Raw genomic sequence first — 14,796 nt, 5'->3', positions numbered from 1 at the left:
GAGGTCCCGTAACAGACAATCTGGCTTCATGTCAGCAGAGAATCAGTCTTCATGTCATAGCAGAGAATCAGGCTTCACGTCAGCCACCAATGCAACAGTCCATTGTCAGATATTTAGGCCCAGCACCCAGGCAGAGGAGAGAGGTCCCGTAACAGACAATCTGGCTTCATGTCAGCAGAGAATCAGTCTTCATACCATAGCAGAGAATCAGGCTTCACGTCAGCCACCAATGCAACAGTACATTGTCAGATATTTAGGCCCAGCACCCAGGCAGAGGAGAGAGGTCCCGTAACAGACAATCTGGCTTCATGTCAGCAGAGAATCAGTCTTCATATCATAGCAGAGAATCAGGCTTCACGTCAGCCACCAATGCAACAGTCCATTTTCATAAATTTAGGCCCAGCACCCAGGCAGAGGAGAGAGGTCCCGTAACAGACAATCTGGCTTCATGTCAGCAGAGAATCAGTCTTCATATCATAGCAGAGAATCAGGCTTCACGTCAGCCACCAATGCAACAGTCCATTTTCATAAATTTAGGCCCAGCACCCAGGCAGAGGAGAGAGGTCCCGTAACAGAGGATCTGGCTTCATGTCAGCAGAGAATTAGTCTGCATGTCATAGCAGAAAATCAGGCTTCACGTCAGCCACCACTGCAACAGTCCATTGTCAGATATTTAGGCCCAGTACCCAGGCAGAGGAGAGAGGTCCCGTAACAGAGGATCTGGCTTCATGTCAGCAGAGAATTAGTCTGCATGTCATAGCAGAGAATCAGGCTTCACGTCACCCAACATTGGAAAGGTCCATTGGCATATATTTAGGCCCCGGCACCCAGACAGAGGAGAGGTTCATTCAACTTTGGGTAGCCTCGCAATATAATGGTAAAATGAAAATAGAAATAGGATTGAATGAGGAAGTGCCCTGGAGTACAATAATATATGGTTAAGGGGAGGTAGTTAATGTCTAATCTGGACAAGGGACGGACAGGTCCTGTGGGATCCATGCCTGGTTCATTTTTATGAACGTCAGCTTGTCCACATTGGCTGTAGACAGGCGGCTGCGTTTGTCTGTAATGACGCCCCCTGCCGTGCTGAATACACGTTCAGACAAAACGCTGGCCGCCGGGCAGGCCAGCACCTCCAAGGCATAAAAGGCTAGCTCTGGCTACGTGGACAATTTAGAGACCCAGAAGTTGAATGGGACCGAACCATCAGTCAGTACGTAGAGGGGTGTGCACACGTACTGTTCCACCATGTTAGTGAAATGTTGCCTCCTGCTAACACGTTGGGTATCAGGTGGTGGTGCAGTTAGCTGTGGCGTGTTGACAAAACTTTTCCACATCTCTGCCATGCTAACCCTGCCCTCAGAGGAGCTGGCCGTGACACAGCTGCCTTGGCGACCTCTTGCTCCTCCTCTGCCTTGGCCTTGGGCTTCCACTTGTTCCCCTGTGACATTTGGGAATGCTCTAAGTAGCGCGTCTACCAACGTGCGCTTGTACTCGCGCATCTTCCTATCACGCTCCAGTGCAGGAAGTAAGGTGGGCACATTGTCTTTGTAGCGTGGATCCAGCAGGGTGGCAACCCAGTAGTCCGCACACGTTAAAATGTGGGCAACTCTGCTGTCGTTGCGCAGGCACTGCAGCATGTAGTCGCTCATGTGTGCCAGGCTGCCCAGGGGTAAGGACAAGCTGTCCTCTGTGGGAGGCGTATCGTCATCGTCCTGCCTTTCCCCCCAGCCATGCACCAGTGATGGGCCCGAGCTGCGTTGGGTGCCACCCCGCTGTGACCATGCTTCATCCTCATCCTCCTCCACCTCCACCTCCTCCTCATCCTCGTCCTCCAGTAGTGGGCCCTGGCTGGCCACATTTGTACCTGGCCTCTGCTGTTGCAAAAAACCTCCCTCTGAGTCACTTCGAAGAGACTGGCCTGAAAGTGCTAAAAATGACCCCTCTTCTTCCTCCTCCTCCTGGGCCACCTCCTCTTCCATCATCGCCCTAAGTGTTTTCTCAAGGAGACATAGAAGTGGTATTGTAACGCTGATAACGGCGTCATCGCCACTGGCCATGTTGGTGGAGTACTCGAAACAGCGCAACAGGGCACACAGGTCTCGCATGGAGGCCCAGTCATTGGTGGTGAAGTGGTGCTGTTCCGCAGTGCGACTGACCCGTGCGTGCTGCAGCTGAAACTCCACTATGGCCTGCTGCTGCTCGCACAGTCTGTCCAGCATGTGCAAGGTGGAGTTCCACCTGGTGGGCACGTTGCATATGAGGCGGTGAGCGGGAAGGCCGAAGTTACGCTGTAGCGCAGACAGGCGAGCAGCGGCAGGATGTGAACGCCGGAAGCGCGAACAGACGGCCCGCACTTTATGCAGCAGCTCTGACATGTCGGGGTAGTTGTGAATGAACTTCTGCACCACCAAATTCAGCACATGCGCCAAGCAAGGGATGTGCGTCAAACCGGCTAGTCCCAGAGCTGCAACGAGATTTCGCCCATTATCGCACACCACCAGGCCGGGCTTGAGGCTCACCGGCAGCAACCACTCGTCGGTCTGTTGTTCTATACCCCGCCACAACTCCTGTGCGGTGTGGGGCCTGTCCCCCAAACATATGAGTTTCAGAATGGCCTGCTGACGTTTACCCCGGGCTGTGCTGAAGTTGGTGGTGAAGGTGTGTGGCTGACTGGATGAGCAGGTGGAAGAAGAGGAGGAGGAAGCCGAGAAGGAGGAGGTGGCAACAGGAGGCAAAGAATGTTGCCCTGCGATCCTTGGCGGCGGAAGGACGTGCACCAAACAGCTCTCCGCCTGGGGCCCAGCTGCCACTACATTTACCCAGTGTGCAGTTAGGGAGATATAGCGTCCCTGGCCGTGCTTACTGGTCCACGTATCTGTGGTTAGGTGGACCTTGCTACAGATGGCGTTGCGCAGTGCACACTTGATTTTATCGGATACTTGGTTGTGCAGGGAAGGCACGGCTCTCTTGGAGAAGTAGTGGCGGCTGGGAACAACATACTGTGGGACAGCAAGCGACATGAGCTGTTTGAAGCTGTCTGTGTCCACCAGCCTAAATGACAGCATTTCATAGGCCAGTAGTTTAGAAATGCTGGCATTCAGGGCCAGGGATCGAGGGTGGCTAGGTGGGAATTTACGCTTTCTCTCAAATGTTTGTGAGATGGAGAGCTGAACGCTGCCGTGTGACATGGTTGAGACGCTTGGTGACGGAGGTGGTGGTGGTGTTGGTGGTACATCCCCTGTTTGCTGGGCGGCAGGTGCCAACGTTCCTCCAGAGGCGGAGGAAGAGGCCGAGGCGGCAGCAGCAGAAGAGGCCGAGGCGGCAGCAGCAGAAGAGGTAGCAGGGGGAGCCTGAGCGACTTCCTTGTTTTTAAGGTGTTTACTCCACTGCAGTTCATGCTTTGCATGCAGGTGCCTGGTCATGCAGGTTGTGCTAAGGTTCAGAACGTTAATGCCTCGCTTCAGGCTCTGATGGCACAGCGTGCAAACCACTTGGGTCTTGTCGTCAGCACATTGTTTGAAGAAGTGCCATGCCAGGGAACTCCTTGAAGCTGCCTTTGGGGTGCTCGGTCCAAGATGGCGGCGGTCAGTAGCAGGCGGAGTCTCTTGGCGGCGGGTGTTCTGCTTTTGCCCACTGCTCCCTCTTTTGCTACGCTGTTGGCTCGGTCTCACCACTGCCTCTTCCTCCGAACTGTGAAAGTCAGTGGCACGACCTTCATTCCATGTGGGGTCTAGGACCTCATCGTCCCCTGCATCGTCTTCCACCCAGTCTTGATCCCTGACCTCCTGTTCAGTCTGCACACTGCAGAAAGACGCAGCAGTTGGCACCTGTGTTTCGTCATCATCAGAGACATGCTGAGGTGGTATTCCCATGTCCTCATCATCAGGAAACATAAGTGGTTGTACGTCAGTGCATTGTATGTCTTTCACCGCTGGGGAAGGGCTAGGTGGATGCCCTTGGGAAACCCTGCCAGCGGAGTCTTCAAACAGCATAAGAGACTGCTGCATAACTTGAGGCTGAGACAGTTTCCCTGGTATGCATGGGGGTGATGTGACAGACTGATGGGGTTGGTTTTCAGGCGCCATCTGTGCGCTTTCTGCAGAAGACTGGGTGGGAGATAATGTGAACGTGCTGGATCCACTGTCGGCCACCCAATTGACTAATGCCTGTACCTGCTCAGGCCTTACCATCCTTAGAACGGCATTGGGCCCCACCATATATCGCTGTAAATTCTGGCGGCTACTGGGACCTGAGGTAGTTGGTACACTAGGACGTGTGGATGTGGCAGAACGGCCAGGTCCTCTCCCAGCACCAGAGGGTCCACTAACACCACCACGACCATGTCCACGTCCGCGTCCCTTACTAGATGTTTTCCTCATTGTTATCGTTCACCACAACAACAAAAATATTATTTGGCCCAATGTATTGTATTCAAATTCAGCTGAATATAAATTTGAGGCCTAGTATTTAGGCGCTGGGTGACAGGTATGGGTTTACTGACAGAATTAGACTTGGAAATGCACAGTAGCGTGTGTGTGAAGTTATTCTGAATGACCCTATGTGCACCTTGAATATTATATACCCTTTTAGGGATAGATTTCAAATAGCTCTGATACAGCAGAAACCACTAAATTAGGAAATTGCTAAATTGGGAATTGTATTTCAACCCAGAACAAAAAATGTGCTTTGACGGACACTAAATGACTTGCCCAGCCAGAACAGTACAGCAGTAACGACAGATTTAGCGGGATATAAATTTGAGGCCTAGTATTTAGGCGCTGGGTGACAGGTATAGATTTACTGACGGAATTAGACTTGGAAATGCACAGTAGCGTGTGTGTGAAGTTATTCAGAATGACCCTATCAGCACCTTGATTCTGATATACCCTTTTAGGGATGTATTTAAAGTAGGCCTGATACAGCAGAAACCACTAAATTAGGAAATTGCTAAATTGGGAATTGTATTTTAACCCAGAACAAAAAATGTGCTTTGACGGACACTAAATAACTTGCCCAGCCACAACAGTACACCAGTAACGACAGATTTAGCAGGATATAAATTTGAGGCCTAGTATTTAGGCGCTGGGTGACAGGTATAGATTTACTGACGGAATTAGACTTGGAAATGCACAGTAGCGTGTGTGTGAAGTTATTCAGAATGACCCTATGTGCACCTTGAATATTATATACCCTTTTAGGGATAGATTTCAAATAGCTCTGATATAGCAGAAATCACTAAATTAGGAAATTGCTAAATTGGGAATTGTATTTCAACCCAGAACAAAAAATGTGCTTTGACGGACACTAAATAACTTGCCCAGCCAGAACAGTACAGCGGTAACGACAGATTTAGCGGGATATAAATTTGAGGCCTAGTATTTAGGCGCTGGGTGACAGGTATAGATTTACTGACAGAATTACACTGGGATATGGCCAAAAAATAACCACACTATTGCTGGTTAAATGCACTTGGTGTGACAGCTTGACCAACCACACTACTGAGGGTTAAATGCACTTGGTGACGGGCGCAGCTTGCCCCTGATGTAGTATATGGCCAAAAAATAAACAGACTATTGCTGGTTAAATGCACTTGGTGTGACAGCTTCACCCTGATGTAGGCTTTAGCCAAAAAACAACCACACCATTAAGGGTTAAATGCACTTGGTCGCAGCTTGTGCTGGCGCACCACAAGACACAAAATGGCCGCCGATCACCCCAGAAAAAAGTGACTGACAAACGGTCTGGGCAGCCTAAAAACAGTGAGCAATTGAGTATCAGCAGCTCAATGATCCACAGCTGCAGATCGATCAATAATCAAGTCCTTTGGAGGAGTTAATCTGCCTAATCTCGCCCTACTGTCGCAGCCGCAACCTCTCCCTACGCTAATCAGAGCAGAGTGACGGGCGGCGCTATGTGACTCCAGCTTAAATAGAGGCTGGGTCACATGGTGCTCTGGCCAATCACCAATAGTAGGCATGGCTGTGATGGTCTCTTCAAAAAGCGCCAAGAAAGCGTCAAAAAGCGCCAAGAAAGCGACGAACACCGAACCCGAACCCGGACTTTTACGAAAATGTCCGGGTTCGGGTCCGTGTCACAGACACCCCAAAATTCGGTACGAACCCGAACTATACAGTTCGAGTTCGCTCATCCCTAATAGTCAATAGTCTGAGATGGATTCAGTTGATTAAAATAAGTAAAAAGTTAGTACAAAGATCTAAATTGTGACAGGTTTAAAAGAATATATCAGCAGCATTCCAGATCCGATGTATGTGTATACACAGCTATGCGAAAGTTATTTTCAGCGAACCAGTGCCTGGTGGCGTCCCACCTAAAATTGGCTGACTGGTCGCTGTTACCTTTCTGGAGGATAGTCGGTTCTTCTATGTGGGTGTCTCCGCGCAGGATCCTCTGTGTGCTGTGGATGCTTAGTGCGATTATGGATAGACGGGGCTTTTCACATTATTTTTATTTTTCTTCATTCATTTATCCATTGATCTATTTTACACTACCTACTCCTCTCCCTGTACATTGGGAGTGGCCTATATTGATAACTTTTCTATTACTACCCAAATAAATATAGTTTTTATCATATACACACTATCCCTTGTCCTTTGTTGATATCTGCTGGTGACCTCATATAGAGTGCCTGTCTTCCTATGTTCCTTTGTCCTATTCTTGTCTGCAATTGCGGAGAAGATTAGGCATTTTCTATTATAGTGCCGGCGATGTGCGGTCTGCAAATTGCAGAATGCACATTGCCAGTGTCCGTGTTTTGCGGATCCGCAACAGTTGTGTAAAATTGTGAATTTTCTGCGAGCTCGCTCTGTCTTGACTCAAAGGCAATTCCAAGCGCTGCTTGAGGAAATAGAATGTGCATACAAAGACGTCCCGCTTCATTCCAATGTCAGGTGGCTCAGTGGTGGAAGCGTGCCGGAGAGTTTTGTGACCTGCATTGATGCAATTAGAGCCTTTTTTGCTGAGAAGAAGCAGCATTACCCAGACCTGGAGGATCTCACGTGGCCTGAGAAACTTATGTTTCTGGCTGTTATTACATCACACTTAAATGAACTCAATGTCTGCATGCAGGGAGCTGGACAGACTGTCATGGGGCTGTTTGAAATTTGGAAGGCATTCATGCCCAAACTTAAAGTTTATGTGGAGGAAACAGAAAAGGGGGCATTTCGCTACTTCAAACACTTGAGAGAGCTTTCCTCTCATCATTCAGTCAACACAGCTAACATTTCCATGTACATGAAAGGGCGTGAGTCAGAATTTTCCAAGAGACTCCAAGATTTTCAGATATGGGCAAATGTTTTCTTTTCTCATATCTCCAGAAAAGGTTTAACCCCTTAATGACCGGGCCATTTTGCACCTTCGTGACCAGGCTTATTTTTGAAAATCTGACTTTGAACACTTTTACTTATCCAAGCCATTCTGAGACTGTTTTCTCGTGACACATTGTACTTCATGACAGTCATACATTTGAGTCAATATATTTCACCTTTATTTATGAAAAACTCCCAAATTTACCAAAAATTTTGAATAATTCGCAATTTTCTACATTTCAATTTCTTTGATTTTAAAACAGATAGTAATACCTCATAAAATATGTATTACTTAACATTCCCCATATGTCTACTTTATGTTGGCATCATTTTGTAAATGTCATTTTATTTTTTGGGACGTTAGAAGGCTTAGAATTTTAGATGCAATTCTTAAAATTTTTAAGAACATTTCCAAAACCCACTTTTTAAAGACCAGTTCAGTTTTGAAGTCATAAAAGATCCCATTTTGGAAACTACACCCCTCAAGTTACTCAAAACTGATTTTACAAACTTTGTTAACCCTCTAGGTGTTCCACAAGAATTAAAGGAAATTTTTGGCAGATTTTCCATTTTACTAATTTTTTTTCTTTAAGGCCTCTTTCACACGGGCGTCATTTTTTTTGCCCGGATAAGAGCCGGGTGCGTTGCGGGAAAATGCGTGATTTTCCCGTGCGAGAGCAAAACATTGTCATGCGTTGCACTCGCGTGAGAAAAATCGTGCATGTTTGGTACCCAAACCCGAACTTCTTCATAGAAGTTCGGGCTTGGGATTGATGTTCTGAAGATTGTATTATTTTCCCTTATAACATGGTTATAAGGGAAAATAATAGCATTCTGAATACAGAATGCATAGTAAACCAGCGCTAGAGGGGTTAAAAAAAATAAAAAATAATTTAACTCACCTTAGTCCACTTGATCGCGAAGCCCGGCATCTCCTTGTGTCTCCTCTGCGCTGAGCGGCTGAACAGGACCTGGGGTGAGCTGCTCCATTAAATACAGGTTAAGGACCTTCGATGACGTCACTCCGGTCATCACATGGTACGTCACATGATCTTTTACCATGGTGATTCACCATGGTAAAAGACCATGTGATGACCGGAGTGACGTCATCGAAGGTCCTTAACCGATATTTAATGGAGCAGCTCACCCCAGGTCCTGTTCAGCCGCTCAGCGCAGAGGAGACACAAGGAGATGCCAGGCTTCACGATCAAGTGGACTAAGGTGAGTTACATTATTTATTTATTTTTTTTAACCCCTCTAGCGCTGGTTTACTATGCATTCTGTATTCAGAATGCTATTATTTTCCCTTATAACCATGTTATAAGGGAAAATAATAATGATCGGGTCTCCATCCCGATCGTCTCCTAGCAACCGTGCGTGCAAATCGCACGGCATCCGTACTTGCTTGCGGATGCCATCCGATTTTCACACACACCATTCATTTCTATGGGGCCTGCGTCACGTCGAAATCGGACAATATAGAGCATGCTGCGATTTCAACTGAACGCACAAGTGATGCGTTAAAAACAACGCTCATGTGCACAGCCCCATAGAAATGAATGGGTCAGGATTTAGTGCGGGTGCCATACGTTCGCCGCACGGATCGCACCCGCACGGAAAACTCGCCCGTGTGAAAGGGGCCTAAGACATCAAGGGTTAACAGCCAAACAAAACTCAATATTTATTTCCCTGATTCTGCGGTTTACAGAAACACCCCACATGTTGTAAACTGCTGTATGGGCGCATGGCAGGGCGCAGAAGAAAAGGAGCGCCATATGGTTTTTAGAAGGCAGATTTTGCTGGACTGGTTTGAAGCCCCCCAGATGCACCCTACAGTAGAAACGATCAAAAAGTGACCCCATTTTGGAAACTAAGGTGGCAGTTTTATTGGTACTACTTTGGGGTACATATGATTTTTAATCGCTGTATATTATGTTTTTTGTGAGGCAAGTAACCAAAGAATGGATGTTTTGGCACCGTTTTTATTTTTTGTTTTTTACAACGTTCATCAGACAGGGTAGATCATGTGCTATTCTTATAGAACAGGTTTCTTTGTTTGTTTCAGTTTTACATAATAAAGCATTTTTGAAAAACAAAGTTTTTGTGTCTCCATTTTCTGAACGCCAAATTTTTTTAGTTTTCTGTCGATCGTCTTGACGTTTTTATTAGTACTATTTTTGGGTAAATATGATTTTTTGATCATTCATTATTACACTTTTTGGGGCAAAGTGACCCAAAAATTTGGAATTTTGGCACAGTTTTTATTTATTTTTGCGGCGCTCACCTGAGGGGTTACGTATACTTTTTCTTATTTCTTTACGTTTTACACAAAAATAGCACTTTTTGAAACAAAAAAATAATGTTTTAGTGTCTCCATTGTCTGAGAGCCATAGCTTTTTTATTTTATCGTCTTAAGCAGAGTCTCATTTTTTTGTGGGATGAGGTGACGGTTTGATTGGTACTATTCTGGGGAGCAGACGCCTATATGATCGCTTGGTGTTGATCTTTTTGTGATGGTAGGTAAAAAAAATGTCTTTTTTGGCACTGTTATTTTTTATTTATTGACCGATTGTCTTAGGTAGGGTCTCATTATTTGCGGGATGAGGTGATGGGTTGATTACTATTACTATTTTGGGGGCATACGCCTTTTGATCGCTTGGTGTTGCACTTTTTGTGATGGTAGGTGACCCAAAAAGTTTTTGGGCACTGTTTTTTTTTTTGTTTTGTTTTTTTACAGTGTTTATCTGAGAGATTAGGTCATGTGATATTTTTATAGATCTGGTTGTTACGGACACAGCGATACCAAACATCTTTAGGGTATTTTCTTCATTTTTACCCAATTATAAATGTGGGTATATGGGAAAATATTAGATTATTTTTTTACTTTTCCATTTTTTTACCTATTTTTTTTTTACATTTCTAGTGGACCCTGTCAGGCTTACATACCATAGCAAGCCTGTATGCCTGTGTTAGGCGTCCAGTTGCCGTGGTAAGCATTGGGACGCTGCCACAGCCGAGCAGCGGCCCAATGGGAGGGAGGAAGGAGGGAGCTCCCTCCCTCTGTTATGAACACTCGTGACGCTGCCACAGCAGCGCCTGATGGGGGAGGGAGGGAGCTTCCTCCCTTCTAACCCCTTTCATACAGCGGTCCCTACGGACCGTGGTATAGAAGGGTTTAAACGGCCGGCATCAGTGCCAGCACCGATGTCGGCCGTTACAGTAGATTGTCAACTGTATGTTACAGCTGACAATCTAGTACCGCTCTGCCATCCTGAAACATTGTGGGGATGGGGGTCCCTCTCTGCTATCCTTAAAGATTGTGGGAGGTGGGGAGGGGTGTCACGCTCGGCCATCCTGAATATGGAAGGGGGGTGATCAACACAGCAGTGCAGCCCCGATCTCCTCAACACTCACTGAGGTGATTGGAGCTGCGCTGTTGAACGCTGCGATTGGTCATTAAAATCTAAATGACCAATCGCAGCGATTTAAAGGCAGGGACCTTGCTGATTGGTCCCTTGCTAAGTGCCCGGACAGCTCTACTGTCCGTGACACCCGTTTACATGCCAGTGTCACCTCAAGTGACAAATAGTGGCCAATGGGATAGAGAAAGGCGCTCATAGGGTGAGTCAGTTCAGCAAATCAGATTTCTACTGAAAGAAATGGTTTGCTCACCTATTGCGGTTGCATCAATTGGGCGCAACCGCAATGAAGGTCAAGTATGGATGAGTAACGGTTGGTGCAGCCTAGATTCAGCCGATCGCCTTGGGCGGGGGCCACTCGGGTAACGGTATGAAGAAAAACCCTGGCAGGCCCTCCCATCGACTCCCCCTTATCTGCAGCAGCGCGGGTACTGAACAGGTCAGCGTTCTACACGTGCCTCTGTGAACGAGCCGCGGCACTCGTCCTGCTCATTTGGCTCAGGTAATACATACCGGTATTAAAGCGCTCCTTCAACAGTTAATGTAATACATTTTCTTAATCCCACCATGCATTTGTCTGACAATGGCAACTTTTTGTTTGAGCTGCCAGGACACTAACACCTTCTGTTTGTTGCACTTACTAATATAAAATATATCTATAGGTTTTAACCCCATTATGTATTTATTTAATAATCATAGCTCACTTGGAATTTCCAGGACATCAATACCCCCTGTTTGCTAGTGGACATGTTACATTATATCTGCTACAGCGTGCCTCTCTTCAACCTATGGAATTTATTAACTTTGCATCTCCCATGTCTTTTTTTTTTACTATGGATTAGAAGCAATTAGCCCCCCCCTCTCCTTTTTTGATATCATGAGCACAAGGTACATCAGTTTTTTTTTTTAGCTGATCTTCATGTATACTCATCGGTATAGTGTATGGACATTTTTTAGTTTTTTGTTTTTGTTTTACCATCCATTTCATTTTATTTTATTTTATAATTTTTATAATTGTCTTTCTTGATACTACATATGTGATATTTATTATTCTATACATAGGTATATATTTATCATTTTATCAATGTGTTTCCATATATGTATATATTCATATTTATATTTTCCATATGTATCATAATTTATTTGTTATATATATTTTTATAGATTAGCACATAGTTTATCCCATATATGTTGTTTCTTCTTTTTTTTTTACTAACCTTCATTTTAGACTTGATAAAGGGGACTCTAGCACCCTGAAACGCGTTGTCTCACGAATAAATGGAATACTGCTGAAACCGAAACATTGCCCATGACCGGTTGTTTTGTGCGCCCTCTGTGGTCCATACACTCTACGTAAAGTTTAGCGTTTTCTTCCTCCTGGTATTTTAGTAAACAGAGGTGCGTCTTATAAGCTGAAAAATGCAGTAAATAAGGTACATAAACAGATGTTTGCATCTATTCTAGATCCCAATTCCAGATCCTCTTGAAGAGAGTCACTCGTTGGAACCAAGAGACTGGGTGGTCCTGAGGAAACAAGTCAGGAAAAGCCTTGATCCCCGATTTGATGGACCCTTCCAAGTCCTCTTGACAACTGCCACTTCAATTGCAAGGAAAGACAAACTGGGTCCATGCCAGCCATTACAAGAAAGTTTTGAGTGTTGAAACTGGAAGAGATGATGTCTCTTATGCTTTTTGTGACTTAATCTTGGTGCAAAGATCTCCCACTGGAAAGATCCAAGATGTGTAATTGTGATGTAATTTGCAGGATGCTCAGGAGGGAATCGGGTGAAGAGTTCGGCATGTCCTGATGTGTGATTAGCACATGTCAATGTACCTCCTGAGCAATACCTGAAATTATTCACAAATGGGGGGATTTGTGAGGGAACGTATAAAGGGTGTCCATTTTGTATATGTATTAATTTTCTATCTATGTATAACCAGCACTTAGGAGTGGGATTCATCCTCGGAAGGAGTACAAATTCCACAGTGGGCCCCTACTACCCCAATGATCATTCATTTTCTTACTTCAAACTAAACATAGTAACTCAAAGCTTGACGACACTATGGCACTTACTGGATTTGTCTGTGTAGAAATATGTGCACTGCTCATTATAACTAAAAAAGGAGGGCATTACAAGGAACACATCTTGCATGTGTCTCTGTGTTGTGACCTCGAGCCGGCTCACTCAACTTCAGAACTATTAGAAGATCGCATCACATCAGAAGGTCGGTTTGCGACCACAAAAGGTACTACTTACAAGCAGCTCTCCATGAGACCAGACTGATTGGTGGGGCCTATGCTCTGAGCGGTGAAGTGTCCTGCACCCGATCAGAAGTAGGGGATGGACTCTGCTCCACTAGTTTTGGAAGACATATTTTTATTTATAAGAATAGATCCAACCCCTTTAGCCCAGCGTGCCCCGTCACTATGCTTTTCTATCTCCTGCTGCTGAACTGCTCTGAGCAGCCCCTGCAAGAGCACAAGCTCCATAATGGAACTGAGACTCTTCTCTGAGTTCCATAATGAAGCTGCGACTCCCCTATGGTGCCAGGGGGAGTTTACAGAAAGAGGACGTGACACCCGAAAAGTCGCACGGTATGGGATAGGATTCAGCTCAGCGTTCTCAGAATGAAAGTAAGGCCTACGAGCCACAAATTGTGCGTCTAAAGAATGAGTATTTATATTTCCTCGCCAAGATTCATTGACTGTCATACGGCTGACTAGATTGTGGTTGACTGTGATTGGTTAGCCAAAGTGAGGCCCAAGTCAGACTGTGAGTGTGGCTCCACATGGGAGCAGTTTGCATTGATTTCCGCTGATGGATTTTCTGTAAAACCACTCAGAACGGCCTTGTGTGCGTAGGAAGCACCATGCAAGCTGTAGAAGAAGAAAAAAAGATTATAATAACACAACCAATTGGAGAAATTATTTTTTCAACATAATATATTCATTAGTGAATTTATTTTTTATTTTTTCAAAGGTGTACGTAGCCTTTAACTGGAGATTGCACATGGGCAGAACCACCACTAGATGGTGCCCAAACACTAACAGCAGAGCTAGACACAGGCTGAGGACAGACTATAGAGCACCGAGTAAAAAGCGCATTAAGGAAATCAGAGGAGCAGGAAAAGGTTAGGGATAGATGGAGGTACACGGAAGGTCTAACTAGGAAAGAGCAAATCAACTTTGGATGTTTCAAACCATTTCCCACCTTGGAACTGAACCCGAGTTCGGGAAAAGGTTTTTTTATATTAGAAATCAATTTATAAAGTTATTACCCGAAGTCTCGCAAGACTACACAAAGTAATACCTTCGGCGCCAATAGATTCTAATACTGTACGGAACGCTCGCTCTGTACAGTATTGAAACTAAGTTTTATGCGAATCGACGTAGGTAGTAGCCAAAACGGCGGCTCGGATGCGGACCCAAACAACGGCCATGTGCATGAGGCCTTAGCCAACAATGTCCCCTGCCCATACTCCTTCGTCAAACGACATAAATCACACAAAACAACTCCAGCACAATCCCATCATTAACTGAAACCCCCCTGTGGAAAGATAGGTGATGAATAAGATGAAATTTATAAGGTTCCTTCTCCGGGACCACCCCAAGAGGGGTCACCCGCAATTCCGACATCGGTAAGTCCCCAAAGGGACCTGCCATGCACCCCAATTCCACCTCTTTACACAATTTTTCCGACACCATCCCTGGGAATGCCTTAGGCTACTTTCACACTGGCGTTTCAGGGATCTCACAAACTGTTCAAAACGGATCAGTTCGGCCCCAATGCATTCTGAATGGATAAGGATCCGTTCAGAATGCATCAGTTTGGCTCCGTTCCACCTCCATTCCACTCTGGATGCGGACACCAAAACGCTGCTTGCAGCGTTTTGGTGTCCGCCTGGCGATGCGGTGCCAAACTGATCCGTCCTGACTTACAATGTAAGTCAATGGGAACGGATCTGTTTTCACTGACACAATATGGTGCAGTTGAAAACGGATCCGTCCCCTATTGACTTTCAATGTAAATCAGGAAGGATCCGTTTTG

The sequence above is a fragment of the Bufo gargarizans genome, chromosome 2, assembly GCF_014858855.1.
Source record: "Bufo gargarizans isolate SCDJY-AF-19 chromosome 2, ASM1485885v1, whole genome shotgun sequence".
In the NCBI taxonomy this organism is placed as follows: Eukaryota; Metazoa; Chordata; class Amphibia; order Anura; family Bufonidae; genus Bufo; species Bufo gargarizans.
This window is presented reverse-complemented; position numbering follows the sequence as displayed.